Source organism: Cavia porcellus, unplaced genomic scaffold, assembly GCF_034190915.1.
Source record: "Cavia porcellus strain 051 isolate PalLab524CR breed Dunkin Hartley unplaced genomic scaffold, mCavPor4.1 scaffold_9, whole genome shotgun sequence".
In the NCBI taxonomy this organism is placed as follows: domain Eukaryota; kingdom Metazoa; phylum Chordata; class Mammalia; order Rodentia; family Caviidae; genus Cavia; species Cavia porcellus.
Genome location: NW_026947492.1, coordinates 21,293,173 through 21,304,386, shown reverse-complemented (window position 1 = coordinate 21,304,386; position 11,214 = coordinate 21,293,173).

Below are 11,214 nucleotides of genomic sequence, written 5' to 3'. Positions count from 1 at the left end.
ATTTCCAGGTAAAATCCCAGATATCATGGAACACAGATAATCCATCTGTGTTTTCCTGATAATACTCATAATTGTTGAAATAATACTCATAATGATCACATTGTCACCAAGTATGGTGGTGGTTTGTTTAGCAGAAAACTTAACAAGAACTATCCTTGATTTTAGGGAGGAGATGCATGCTAAAGACCTCAGGGATGAGGTCTTTACTTTCACATGATTTTGAATGGGCCAGACAGTCAGACACATAGACTAACCGAGATCACAAAGACATTGTCAGCCATCAAACCTACAACTTCCTTTAATCATTAAAATCTTCATAACAAGTTTTCTAAATAGTGATTTTAAAAAAAAAAAAATCTCTTTCCTGAAATGCTCATCATCAAGGAAAACTACATTCATCACTTGAAAATATTTCCTTCTCTGCATAAGTCCCTTTAAAACTATCTCTTTGAATGAACCCTGCTGCTTTTCCCTATATGCATCACCAGCTTAGTTGATACTCCCTTTTCTAATGGACAGCACACAAAACCACCCCTCTTCTTTGGTATGTGACACTTTACAAGGCAGAAGAATGGATTAGGATTGTCACTATCCATACTTTTGTATGTTTGCTTTCAAATGAATGACATCATTTCTAAAAGACTTTTTAGAAACTAAGATAAATAAAACAGAACAAAAGATCTTCATTAACTGGAGTATTTGTTGGTAAAACTAGGGCACAAGACTCCTGTATTCAAAACTTAAAATTTTGTAGTGCAAAGTTGTACCTTACCATTCTCATCAAAAGAAAGAAAAGCTTTTTCCAACTCACTGATGGCAATTCACACAAAAACCGGGAAAACACTCTGAGGAGAGTCTTCCTGCCTGTACCCCACATTCAATCCCAGGCTTCCTTTACTGCATAATTCACTCTTAACAGCCCAGCAGGAAGCACTTCCCCCTTCCTCAGCCTCTCTTCCCTCCCCAGCAAACTGTGCTTTTGTGCTCCTGAAGGCCACTCTTTCTGTTAAGAGCAGAACCGGGGTGCACCTTGGCACCCCAATTTTAATGTATGCAAAATCCCTTGCATCTTTGATACTTCCTTTAAATACTCCTCCCTACAGGACCACAGACAGTGAAACCTGCTTTTCCTCCTGATAATTCTGCTTCCTGAATACACTCTTCAATAGGAATAATGATCATAAAATACTAAAGAGGAGGGGAAGGGTGTGTTTACTGTTTGCTTCAGAGACTGGCTCACCCGTTTGCCACTACAGACAGGTATCACCACTGGCTTTCGCCACTCAGGTCTTGAGCCTGGGATAACTCCCTTCCACTCTTTCCCTCCTGGCCTTCTGCTTTGCTGTCGCCCTGCGAGCCTGCTGAACTGCTCCAGCCCACAGTCCTTGCTCTCCTCCTCCTCAGTGGCTCCGTGCTTGGCTTGCTCCTCTCCCTGCTCTCCTTTAGGCTGTGTCACTCACTTCCTCTCCCTTTCCTCCAGGATGTTTTGCTTGGCATTCTCAACTTGGGGAAACCCTACTCTGCCTCTGTATTCCTCCTCCAAGGCTATAAAACGCATCTGAAGGGTGACAGGTGTGCTTCAGGGTAGAGGACATGCTTTGCATATATGAGGCCCTCGGTTCAATGAAAATGTTTTTTTCATGAAAGTGTTTAATTTTTGTTAACTAAAGTCTTTGTAGGTATTTTAACTGAACATGAAACTCACTGGCATTTTCGTTCTGGGAATCTTTTTGTCTGTATCAACGCTCTGCATTTCCCCCTGGAAACTGTCTGAACTCTGCAAGTCACCCAACCCACTCATGTTCTGACCATATTTCCATAATCTGCCATGAGCCTACAGTGTTCTTTGCTTGCCATCTCACTCAAAGCTCCTAACCAGAAGCAAGTGGGCTGCTTCTAAAACCGAACTCACCACCTGGGTTCTTTTCCTGCACTCTCTTTTTTATCAAGGGTTTTACGCTATCAAACCTCTCCCCCATCTTACAGCTACAGGTATTCTTTCTTCTCTATTTTTACTCTACTCACATATATGTTCCTCTCTCTCTCCTCACCTGCCAACTAAAATTTCCTCTGCTCCCTTGCTAACCATCTTTGCTACCTTTAAGCAGCTATTCTACCCCCTCAACCACACTGTGGTCTCCGCCCAGGGAGGGGAAATGCCTCTTTATCCTCACTAGGCACGCACTCCGTAACCCTTGGAAGACAGTTTCCCACACCAGCCCCTCAAAGAGGTTCTCCTACAGATGCCAGTGGTCTCCAGATCACTAAGGCTGACAATTATTCTTTCATCTTCATGCCTTTACCTTTCTAAAGCGGGTGAAATTCTGATAAACCTCTTTCGCATGGAATTCTATCCCATTTGAATCTTGTTCTCTTACATTCCTCTCTCGTTTTTCAATTTCTTTGTCAAAAATAGACCCCTGAAATGATGTCTTTTACCACCTGGTCCCATAAATCCCTTCCTTTTCCCAAGCCCCACTTAACCAGAATTTCTGTGCAAACATGCAAATACATATTTTTGATCCCTGCCTTTTCCTGGTCGCCAGTCTGGAATTGCCAATCTGTTACGAGACAGCCCCATAAATTTTATGGATCTAAGCACCAACATCTTAAGTCCAGACTCTCAAACCAAGCTTCTTACCACTGTCAGCTGATCCTATTTATAGAATGAAATATTTCTCAATGTGTAAATCACCAAGTTCACCAACTTGGCCTGAACATGCCAACTCCTAGTGGATTATTGCACTAGCTCTCTTCCTGGGCCTCGGTGGCACATACCGTGAGGCTCTTACCATGATACCCTTCTGCTCAAGAGCCTGCGGAGGCTCTCTACATCTGTGAAATCAAATCCAGGCCCTCTGGGTTGGCAGCCGAGGTTTTCCAGCTTTATCCATCCTAAATTTCCAACAATTGACCTCTTCTACTGCATGCATTCGTTTGTAAGTACAATGAGCCAACTTTTAGAGTTTAAATTATTTTTAACATAGTGTATCATCAGTACATTTATGAGACAATGGTACCTATCTCAATATACTTCTAAATACTACATACTCTGTGTGAAAATGTAGTATATAAGTCATGTATAACCTTAAGGTATAGGTTTAATATCATCAGATTGAAGCAGACTAAAATCCCAGGTCTGCCCATGTGGGAGTTGTAAGCCTTGGGAAAATTGCATAATTTTTCTAAGCCTCATCTATAAAATGGATTTTTAAAGAAGCAATTGAAACAATGCAAGAGAATCACTACCCACAGTACCTAGTACACAGTTTACCTTTTAAAAGTTTACTATTTAGACTTTGTTAAAATGTTTTATGATGGTGGTTATTTGCTGTTTTAATCTTCTTTCACCCAAAGAAACTTTATTCCAATGCAACTTCCCGACCAAGCATTATGTTTCTAGCATAAAGAATTGGGATTGAATCTCACTGGGTAGTGTTGGATTGTCTTTGACTAGAAGAATCACATGATTTCTGTAATTCTCAATTTTCTTGTGACCACTTAATTTGATAAATGGCCCAAACCAACTAAAACTAGAGAATGAGCACTTGGGTTTTCTGAGCAGTCAATGTTAAGTCTAAGATAACTCATGTAGGCATTGAGGGGCTCTTGGCTTGTTTTCCCAGCTCGAATTCTACCCATCAATGGTCTGACTGGGCTCTTTCTGAATGTGGAATAAGGTATCTTGAGTTCTAATTCTGAACCAACCAGATCTCTTTGTGCATAGGGACAAACAACCCATTTGCTAGGGTCCCATTTGCTTATCTGTCACATATAAAGGAAATAAGCGATCTCCCACTCCAACCGCAAAGCCCAGGACATGGGCACCTCCTAGGTGCTTAATGATTGAAATGCTGTGTGGAGGAAAAGCCGCCCTGTGGTCACATGAGTTAGAGGGATCACACTGTGAAGAAATGAGGCAGTAGTTTACGTTGGCCTGACGTATTACACAAGAGTGGGTGACGAGCACCGCCAGCCCCACTGGCTGAAAGAGTTAAAGCATCTCACCATCCAGCTCTGTTCCGCAAGTCCTTGGACTCTCCTAAAAGCCCCTCACAGGAGCAGTGTGCACCCCGCTGAGCTGGTTTCCACCCATTCCCAGCACTTGGGGATCTAACTAAATATCAATCATCTCTCCAGGATGCCTGTTACCATCTCCTTTTAGCATTAGATGAGCCCAGAGAGCAGGGAGGCTCAGGGGCGCAGTGCTCGCTCCTGATTCCTATCACCTGGTCCATCTGCTCTTCCCCTGACCTCAGCCTGCAAGCAGCCCCCAGAGGCGCCTCCCTGGCACGCGAAGCCTTGAGCTCACTCTGATTGGCTCTGGGAGTCTCAGCCTCTCAGCTGGGAAGTGATGGCTGAGATAAACCTGGGCACCACAAAGCCCACAGCCATAAATTTCACTTACATCTAGTAAAACACAGGCATCCAATTAAACCCATAATCCTATAAACTTGCCGGCAGTCAAGCTCACAGTTTAAAATGAAGACAGACAGGTGCACTCAATCAATACCGCCGAGGTTACAGCCGCGTTCTGCAGGCTGTTCCGACATCTAAAGCTTCCGTTGTTCTCGCTGCTGTTTGTTTTCTGCCTGGGTAGAAATAACACATGCTCCTGGTTACTCTCCCCTTACAGTGTCCTGTGCAGTGGTGTGCGACTGGGCCGCGAGGCCTGCTAGATGGGAGCCGTGCAGAGGCAGAGTCCTTCCCTTCCTGTGGCCCTGCTCTGCACCTCATCCCGTGCCCCAGCCCAGATGGTCCTGGGTGAGAGTCTGACATCACTGGGGTGCACTGCTGATTTCCTCTTGCTGGGTGAAGGCCTCTGCCTCAAGGGTCTCACCGGAAAGCCCATCAGTTTCCTTGGCCCAGGAATTGCTGCCCACCAGGAGCAAATAATACTGCATTGGGTTGCTATGGCCATCCAGATGACAGGGGATATGGTTAAAAGATGAATACGTTTGATGAATTTAAAAAAACAATGAACAGTTTTACAGGCAATAAACCATTTGGAGCTGCGTACGTATTTTAGCACCTTCCTCGAGATTCCTCTGTGTCTGTGTCTCTTCTCTCTTTTCCTTTACTAGGCCGTGCCCCCTCCTGCTGTTCTCTCCTCCTCCCTTCCATGTCTTTTCTCCTTCCATCTTCCGTCCACTTAGCTGACACCCAACCAGTGTCTACTGCACGTGGAACCCTGCATGCTCCCTCTTCCCCTACTCATGCTCAAAACAAACTTAGCTGATCTTTCCGTGAAAGTGCAGTTGTAGCTGCATAATGAGCTTGTATGCACCTCTCCAAGGATTCCTGGACCATGAATTAACATCTCTGGAAGCTTTGTGCACCTTCAGAACCAACTGAATTAAAGACTCACCGTGGGAAACATAAATATATCTAAGCAACAAATCTATCATCTACTATAATCAGGATTTCAGCAGCTAATGACTCTTCTCTGAAAATTATAAATGGAGCTTCCAGTTGGATCTTTTGACTGTTGGCTTCTCTGATGTGGATGTCCACTCTTGCCCCAGGTGAGGCATTTGCCAAGACTTGTTCATTACCCTGAGGGCATGAGTCATTGCATCATATAGGAAAAGTATTCCTGGCAGCGTGCAAGGCTCATCCCTGCAAGTAACATCATCAGTGAGCCAGGAAGGCTTTGGAAGGCTTTCAGGCCTGTTTCTCATGTAAGTCATCTGTATTTCTCTTATCCAGGGATGAGACTGGAGAAAAGTGAGTAGAGGTGACATAAAGAGGATTGCTAAGAAAATCCTACGAATACCAATAATTTCTTCCTTAGGAATCATACAACTCATATCCACCAATAATTTTGTATATTTGCATACAGACATGGTATTGCTGAATGATAGGGTTAGTCTCATGACCTTCATTGGTGAGATCCTAAGGCTGGATGAAAAATAAGAGCAAGTCGTCTTTTACTACCTCAATCTCCTCAGCTGACCGCATGTAGACCAGAAAATGAACCCCACCTAATTCTACTGAGGCCAACTGACTTGACAAAAATAGCAACAAAATGGATTCTAAGAGATTAGAAACATAATGCAGACCCAAATAGCAGTCAGAACTGTTGGTCCTGACCCTTGAGTTAGCACCTCCACTTACATAGGCTTGTTTAATTTTCAGGGCAATCCCATGACTTGAATAACACGTTATTCCCTCATTGTGGGTGAAGTTCATAGCTAGAACCAAGACATAAATGTGGACAGATGAATAAGTCAGCATCTCTTAAGAAATGGCCATGCTGCACCATGGGGGACCAACCAAGCAAGCACCGAGCCAGCCATCCTGGTAAGTGGCATGAGCCGTGGGCATGCCAGGAAGAGAACAAGTTAGCGTCCCCCATGAGCCTACAGGTTCACAGGCTGAAATCAAACATCCAGTGTCACCCCCAACCTCCAGCAACTGGATAGTTTTGAGGTCAGCTGGAGTTGATAGCAACTAAGGTACATAAAGCAACAAAATGCTTGTATTGTTGGGTTGATTTTGCTGACCTGAGGCCAGAGATCTGAACATCTCTCTGGAGGATGATAGTATGCGATATAATAAATATGGGGAATTTCCTTCTGTCTTCTTTTTTTTTTTCACTGTTTTGCTTTGTTTTGATTAATTATTTTGCTCTATTCAATATTCTCTTTTGATTGGCTTTATAGTGTTCTGTGTTCGGTTTGATTTTGCTACACCTGACTGAATAGAAAACTATTGTGAAAATAACAAGATATATTATGGTAGCTACTACTGTTATCCCAGTATCCTGCTTTAAAGTTCTGTACCAATTTCACTGTATTGTCTCTATTGGCTTTGTTCTATCTTATTTTATTGTATTTTACTATCTTTAAAATAAAATTTTAAAAAAGACATAAATGTGGGTATTCTGGTTCTGTACCTTGACTACAGCGCCCTGCTGATTCATGGAGCTGTTGTCTGGACACCAAAGAGAACAGGTCCATGTGTTATTGGCCAGTTGAGCGAATAAAAGTATTAGCCAGTGGACTCAGCTGCAGAAAACTCAGCGCTCTCCTGCCTCTCCAAACCTACTGACAGGAATAATTACCAGAAAGAGAGTAGGCCTCGGCTGGTCTGGATAATCTCCTTCCAATGCTGGCGAATGGAAAATATATAGATATATATACTCTGTCATTAAAATAACCCCATTTTTCTAAGCTGCTAATAGGATTATTCAAAATGTTTAAAGCAAAATCCCAAAGCTTGTTATTGGTTTGCCAAAGAACTAAGTCCTTTTTTAAAATTTTAATCTTTCTACGAATGTCAATTCTGAGTCAAGCAAACAAATGGGCGTGGATTTTTCAGCTGTGCTGGTCACTCAGCCAAGGACTTCCTGGGCCTCACGCATCCAAACTGCACTGAACCACAGGACAGGACCTTTCCCTTAGTCATTCCTTGACCTTCACCACTTGGAGCTCTTTGGTGCTTCCTGTACCAAGACAAAAACACAGAATGTTCTGGCTATAGTGATACATCCTACAATCCCAGCTACTCAGGAGACCGAGGCAGGAGAGTCACAAGCTCAAGGCCAGCCTGAGCAATTTAATAAGATTCCCTCCCAAAAAATAAAAAATAAAAAGGAAGTACAACTTAGTAGTAGAAAGTCCCTGGGTTCAATTCCTAGTTGTGACACACACACACACACACACACACACACACACACACACACACATCATGAAACACACAGAGACAATCACAGAATGCATTAAAGCTAATTTAGCAAAATTTTCTAACTTTCCTGTGCAGATGCATTCTGTTCATCCTTGTAGCACTCAGCTTGGTAAGAAGAATTAGTACAGCAGTTGTCTGAACATCATTTCGTAAATGTTCTTCAGTCATTTCAAGTTAATGTGGTTTTCCCCCATTAATTATATTTTAAGGAATGTGAGGCCTGAAACAAATTTCTGCTTCCTTATTCCGGATAGTGGGGCTCCATTCTGTATCTGCAATTCTTCATTATCACCCTAAGTCAAGAAAGCCCGGGCTTTAGAACACACACAGTGCACAGTGCTGGATCACTATGACACAGGTATATCAGGGTTAGAGGTCGCCTTTGGCAAAGACTCCCTGCTCTTTGAGGTTGTGATCCTGAGTCCAATTAAAGAACTGAAGCTCACACGTTGAACAAAGAGGTAGAGCTCAAAACATGAGGCATCTTTCTAAAAGAGCAAAGTACTCAAGCAGAGTGAGTAGCCCACAGTGCATAGAGATATAATATCCTGAGTGAACAAACAGCTGTAAATAGTTATACAAGGTGTTCGTGAAGTCATTTATGAAATGTAAAACAGAATCTCGCCAATCACTTCTGCATGTGCATTCTCTTCAATTCTCTTTTTCCTTGCTAATATCAGCTATACCATAGCCTCCTAATGGCTTAACTCTCATGTCCTTTGAAGATTCCTTCTATAGTCATTCTGTGCACTGACAACTCCTCCTATAGACTGTTGGGAGCCGCGGCCGACACCGGTCGCCTTACTTGGCGGACGTAGGGCCTGTGGGTGGGAGCGGAGCCTGAGCTAGATTGCCCCTCCCATCGAGTGAGCCAAGTTGGCGCCTGCTTCCTGCCCCCTGATTGCGCTGGCGACTTAAACAACCCGCTCTGTAAGATAGTCTGCCTAGCAACAACTGATGTTAGCCAGTCAGCCCGCATCGCGCGCTTTAAACTGATTGGCCACTGTTACCCTATAAAAGTAAATGCCTCTCCCGCCACAAGAGAGAAGCACAGAGGAAGCACAGAGAGAGATAGAGAAAGTCCACCGGCGAGAAAGGGCTGGTGACAGAGCGGAGGCCTCGCGGGGCCCACGCGGAGACAAATAAAGGCAAGGTTGCACACCGCCAGACTTTGTCGTGTGTCTTTCCTGCCGGCCGGGAGCGACACCGACAATAGACCCCTGGAGGCTGGACAGCTGGGATATAGGGTAAAGAAACTCCACCTGCTAGATGTCCGATACACGTTCGTGTTCTGTCAAATCGAAGAATGAATTTTAGCAACAACAGAGATTAAGAGCTGAAATATTTACTGAGATAAAGGAAGCTTCTGTCAAAGAGAGAGACAGAAGGGGTTGTGAGTGGGTTGCCAAGGACCCTATCTTTTATAGGGATCTTTGTAGAGCAAAACCACAAGGTGATGTGGGTCCAAGGTGGAGAAAAGGTGGGGAAAGCATCAGGTGGGACAAAACTATAATCAACCAATAAGATTATGAGCACAATTGCTCAGATAATATTCATTAATTGGGGATCAAAGGGACACAAGTCACATGGCAAGCAGGCTACAGGGCCTTTTCCTGTAGGGGTTGGGTCAGTGACTCTTTCTGGTTTCCTCAAGGTAGTGGAGATCTACTTGGAATATCAGTCCCTGATGTTTACCCTTAGGAAGTATGTGTATGCATTTGTTCTATCTTTCTTCTTGAGGTCTGGCCCACAGTGGAGGTGTCTGTCTCCCGCATCATTGCAGGGGCACACCCTCTTCTGCACTGGCTCCTTCCAGGGCCCAGCCCTACCTTCCTGCCTTTAATATTTCTACCTGACTTAGCTGCCTGTAACAGCTGTCCCCTCTCATTTCCAGCCCCATCACACTTTGAGTTAATTCTACTTACTCTTCTGCTGCTATCAGTTCTCACTCTTTGTTTTTCTGTGTTGAAAACAACACAGAATATAGCCTTTGCACTGAGCAGTCTTTTTAAACTTTTAATCTTGAAATAGTATCTAAATTGCTACATTCCCCAGGCTGGACTCAAACTTGTGATCCTCCTGCCTCAGTCCCCCAAAATGCTGGGATGACAGTATGCACCACCATGTCTGGTGAGATCCTGTTCATTTTTTAAATTTCTATTGGCAAGGACAGGAAGTGAGGTCATAGGGCTCTTTCAAAAGACCGAATGACTAGGGAATAACAAAGAATTAATGAGAAGCCAAACAACATAGGTTGCTAAATCATATTTCTTCTCAACCTTCTCAATCTCCACTGTCATTTTTCTCTACATGTTTCTATTCTCAACCCAAACTGCAAAAACTGGAGGGTCATATCTTGCTCCCTGGCAGGCCTTGAGTTTTGCACAGAATGTCAGAAAGTCACAGTGTAGTGATGGGATTATATTTATTTTTTAGAATGTTACTTCCTCCTGTAACCTCATGATGTGGTGTACACATATGCACCTAGTGGCATGATATAGTTGTATGCTAGTTCGGTTCTTGTTGCAGTCCATGTAGAGTGGGTCATCTGACCGAGAGACATGGGATGAACAGTAGATATTATTGAGAAAAAGGCAATTAACACGACGGGGTCATTAAGCTGGCAATGGAAGAAAGCACACTCCACATTTCCCCAAAGCAATCAGGGTGCCCTGAAATAGGAGACAGCCAGTGACACTAAAAGTAATTGAACATACTCTCCCTCGTTTTACAGGTCTCTAGGGTCTGAGTTTCAGCAGAATCTGTATCTGGGGATTTTCTGGGTATGTCTGCTGTACTCAGATGCCTGCATTTTTGAAATTAAGTGACTCAAAACGAGGGAAGAGATAGCAAAAGTTCTAACAAGGGAAAGGCGAGGTAAGATTTTCTAAAAGAGGAAATTGGAAAAATGGTCACTTGAAAATTCGTGTGTCAAAAATATTGGGAAGAGGGGACTTGAGCAGAAGCTAATGGTTTTTGAAAATTATTTTTCTGCAACCAAATATTTGACCTGGGACTTCCTCTTACGTTTAGAAAACAAAAACTCATCCCACATAAAGTCCCTTATCCTCTGAGTGTCATGGAGACAAATCTGTTGTTCCTTCATTGATCTTTCCCTTCCTTTCTGTTTCAGTGATCATCCCATTCACTCACTTACCCAAGTGAAAAGAAATAGCCGCTAATTCCTCCTGTAATTTTCCCCCCACCAAGTGATGGAGCAGCAAATTCCTAATATCCCTTGAGTCTATCCTCTCCCTGCCCCTATGCCATGGTCACTACCTTCATCAGCTCAGTGTTTCCCCCTGACTGGCTGGAAGGCTCCTAGCCCTGTTCCTTCCTAATCCTTTCCAGATCTCTCTCTTCAGAGCAGGCTACTCTGTCATTGTTTCCCTTTACCATTCCCTTCTTGATTTGCAAAGCTTGCAATGTCAGAGTATTGCAGGGATTTTGTTGCCTTTTCCTGGGTCACCCACAAGAATGTAACTTCCCCAAGGGCAGGCACCATGCATACCATTCACTGTGTCT